This window comes from Centruroides vittatus, unplaced genomic scaffold, assembly GCF_030686945.1.
Source record: "Centruroides vittatus isolate TY-2023 unplaced genomic scaffold, ASM3068694v2 contig_2199, whole genome shotgun sequence".
Classification (NCBI taxonomy): Eukaryota; Metazoa; Arthropoda; class Arachnida; order Scorpiones; family Buthidae; genus Centruroides; species Centruroides vittatus.
The window spans coordinates 8,592-13,030 of NW_027121372.1; the positions used below are offsets into that span (position 1 = coordinate 8,592).

At 25.0% G+C, this 4,439-nt stretch overlaps 1 long non-coding RNA gene across 1 annotated transcript; it reads left to right on the forward strand.

The window, feature by feature from the left end:
• The first annotated feature begins 431 nt into the window (after positions 1-431).
• Positions 432-4,034, forward strand: LOC136970825 (uncharacterized). Its single transcript, XR_010880045.1, has 3 exons — positions 432-487; positions 3,806-3,903; positions 4,016-4,034. It is a non-coding gene; the product is annotated as an uncharacterized lncRNA (long non-coding RNA).
• The last annotated feature ends 405 nt before the right edge of the window (positions 4,035-4,439 follow it).

The window sequence follows — 4,439 nt, forward strand, 5'->3', positions numbered from 1 at the left end:
ATCGGTTGCCTTAATAGGAAGAATTATAAAATTTCCCACAAATTCTGTTTTTCGCTTTTAAAATCGTAGGAATAATTAATTCGGAAAAAAAGACTTAAAAACCCAAATTTCACAAGATAGAAAGTGTCATCAAATATTCATTTGTTTTTAAATTGCATACTATCTGTCACTTTTTTAACAGTAAATTCAGAGGTATGGAGTATCTAACAGTGCAGGTTTGTCACCATAGACATATGCAAGAAATTGATTGATTGTAAATTTAAATAAAACACTTAATTCAGACATTCAAAAGATATGAACTTTAACATTAATGTCTGGTCCAGATAAGTTGACATCAGTTGTCAACATTCATAATAAATAGGAAAATTTATTTTGTTAAATAATTTTAATTTACAAATTGTTTGCTTCAAAACAATTTTTTTAATTTCAGATTTATACAAACGGTTCCGCTAATTGGGCTGAAAAGCTAATGACTGTAATGTCAAATGTAAGTGGTTTTTTTGTTAAAATATTATTTTAAATTCTTAACCACTTTAAAAAGATTTTTAAAGTCATTTAGTAACTAGTAACATATATAATATTTAAAACTTGTACTGATCGTGACTGCAAGTAAAGAGTGATAAACCAAAAAAGTCCAGGAAAGGGGTAAGGATCTAGCATGTCTGCATGTCGTGTAAACAACGTTTCTTAACTGTTGTCAAAATTTTGATTTTATTAATGTCAGTCTTTACATTTACATTGTATCTAATACTAATATATTTTTGGTCTATGCAAAAATAATCTTTTGAATTTTTATATTTTTATTTATCATATTTTCTAATAGAGTAGTTTGCATAAAATTAAAAATTAATTGTGCAGTAATTTGAATTCTTAGCATTGTGTTTAATGATTTTTCATGTTTCTTTCAAGGAAATCAAATTACAGAAATGTAAATTTGTCGTCTATCTCGATTGCTATGCAATTAAAGTATCTATTGAATTATTTTTATTCTTAGATACTTGTTAGAATTACATAATATCTATAAAAAGTAAGAATTTTTCAAAAGCAGCTTTAATATTACAAGAATATTTTTCTTTTATCGATTTTGTTTTATATGAATATTTCTTAAATGCAAATTCACTTTCTTAAATTTGTGCAAAGAATTAGGCAATTATTACCAACCCCTAGAAAGTTGAGTATGTGGAAAGTCCAAATGTGGCACAAAATTGTATATTATAGAAATTGGTAAAACAACTCGCTAATGAACTTCATTATTTATAATTTGATTCTGCTTTTGAAACTTAAATTTTCTAGAATATGTTGAGAATTACTTCTGCAGTCAAAACTGCCAATATATCAATGCATTTATTTTAAAGGAAGAGCATAATTTCTTTCGAGTGAATGTCATAAGATGAAATTTTAAACATTACAAATAAATTACATGAGATAGCAAAGCAGACATGTCTTGGTTTGCTTTGCTAATCTCTGCTTTGATTAGTTAGTTTTTGTACAAGAAATATTTCAAAACCAGCTAATAAATTATGTAATAATCACTATGTAATTTTTTTAGCAAATCTGTGTTTCTTTTGGAACATTGTTTATATAAAAGAAATGCATCTATGCTTAACATGAAATTTAACTCTACTCAAGAACCTTGTTTCATGCCTTAAATAAGATTTATAGAAGAAAAAGGCAATTGTTCTAAAATTAAACAAGTATTAAATCTGTATCGAGTGTATAGTTTATTGTATTTGTTCTAGACTTCAATGCTAGAACAATGTAAATGTTGTTAAAAAAAACTATGTATTTTGAAGTTCAAATCCAAATTTTGAAAAAGTTACATATCTTTGGAGGTTGGTTATCCAGCCAACCTCCAAAGGTGTATATTTATAATTCAAATTTTTACCATTACTAACCTTTTTGCTTCTAATTATTAGTAAATTTTATAACATTAGGTTTATTGATAATTTTGGAAATTTCAGCATTTGTCTTTGGACATTCTTGGATGATTTTTTCTCTTTTCAAATAATACAATTATATGCAATCAGTCTTTCAAGATGGTTTAAACAATTTTCAGTCATTCCTGTTCTGTGATGAATCATTGTTTCCTCCATGACTTATTGCTGTTATAATTTTATTGTATTGTGTGAAATTCCTACTTTGAAATATAAACTTTCATTAGAAATACAGTAGCCCCTTGTTATATTGCAGAATTGGGTATATCGTACTCTTCCCCTCAGAATTTTACAAGCACTCGAGTCAATAAATAATAAATTACCTGTTGCCATTGAATTTCTCTTTGTAACGAAATATGATATTTTATTCCTACTATTGTCCTTGAAACTACCACTGTGGGTGAAAAGAATAAATTTGTCAAGATCTAAATAAGCAAAACAGGTGGATGGATCAATTATCATTTGTTTCCTTTTGATATTAAAAGTTGTTTATTTTTTCAATAACAATCCAAATTTATTTTCATAAAAAGTATTAATAGGAGTACTTATTTTTGCGATTTTTGCCTTATCTGATCTTATACTAACCTTTTAAATCTTTATTCTTCGCTCTTGTATACAAACATTCCGAGAAACAAAATTATCAGGCATATTAAACACCCAATTGAAAATTTTCAATTACATTTTATAATAATTAAAAATATAGAAGTTTTTAATGTACTCATTTCATAAGTGCCACATCCTGGTTAACCGACTGTAGAAAGATCCTTGCTTTTTAATTTTATTTATTTTCATTGATCTATTTTTAGTATTCGAATATAACTACAATAAATTTAATGAACACTTCTTAAAATAATTTTGAAACAAAATCTCTTTATTGAACAATAATAATCTACTAATCTATTGAGTTTGTAAAATGGCATGCACTACATTTAACGTTATCAGTAAACAGAAGTCAATTTTTCACATGCCAGATGAATGTATAAAAACAATGATATTCTATTATTGTTGTTTTTGTATCACTTTAGAGGTACTGTATATGCCGAGAACTAAATTGTTCATTATTATTTTTTTGCTGAAAGATAGGAATGGTTATCGTTATTAAAAACAAAGTAGACATGTATATTTCAGTGAGTTAAATATGAAATTAATTGAAAGAATACAAAAATATTCAATAATATGATATATGAAGTACAGTATATTAATGTATTTTCCATAATGCATATTTTCAGAATTACTGCATAATTTTATTTAATATATATAAATTAAATAATTATAAAAGTTTTATACATACCTGTGAAAAAAGTTAGTTGAAATCATGATAAAAACAAATTTCATTAAATTTTTATTTATTTATTCTTTTTATAATAAAGAAATAAAAATAACATCCGGAAGTGTCGTTGTTCATGTAGAATATCGTTATAAAAAAAAATAGATTATTTCCTGTTTGAATTATATTGCATGATAAACAATAAAGGTAAAAACTGATTATTTTATTTTTACATTTTGTTATCGACATAATAATGCAATTTAGAAAAATGTCTGTAGTGTATTTCAGTCAAATTTATGAATTTTATGCTACAGGCAATGAATATGAAGAATTATTTGGATTAATGAACGAATCATTTTATTTGTTGTCTAAATATTTTAAAATAATTGTGTAGTGTTAGAAAAAAATTGAAACATGTTAAACATAAAAATTATGCAATGTAATTACACTTTATTTTTATTGTAGAGAGTGGTGAAAAGTGAAATTTGAATCGTTATCGGAGATGTTTTAAATTTCAATAATTTTAATCATAGAAAAATCTGAAACTTAGATTAAATTTTCAATCTTAATAGTTAGTATAATTAATTATTTGCTTTCCTTTCAGGAAACAGATCAAGATGTAAATAGTGTTTCATCCGAGGACGAAGACGAGGATATAGCGACTTTATTACGTCATTTGTAAAATGTTTTTAAATCTCGAAGGTATCTCTTATTAATAAATTATTGAATAATTTTTATGAATGTGTATTGAACAAAAATGATTTTAAATATGTTCGATAAAATAATACTTAATAAATTGTAATTAATTTTTCAGTGAACTCACCTAAAAGGAATTTAAAATTTACAGGTAGAAGCAGCACAAGGTCTTCACACCTTGTGCTTCTTCTACCTGTAAATTCTGTCACGTGGCAGAATTCACCTTGAAGGATGAATGTGAAGATCTTGTATTCCGAGTCGTAAATATTAAATGAATTTTTTGTTTTTGCAAGTTTACTTTTTAATAAAATGAATTTTTCCCTAGAATAGTTTTTATATTTTGATATCAAGATTATGTATTTCAATAAAAAAAATAAATGTGCCAAAACCATCAGTTTTCATGTCTTATTAAAAGCATTAAATATTAAAACATCATTAAAAATTTATATTTTTATCCTAAAATCATTTGCTAGTGATATCATAGCTTTAGAAAAACAAAAATACATGCTTTTTAAAACATTATTTCAATGCCATGATTTAGT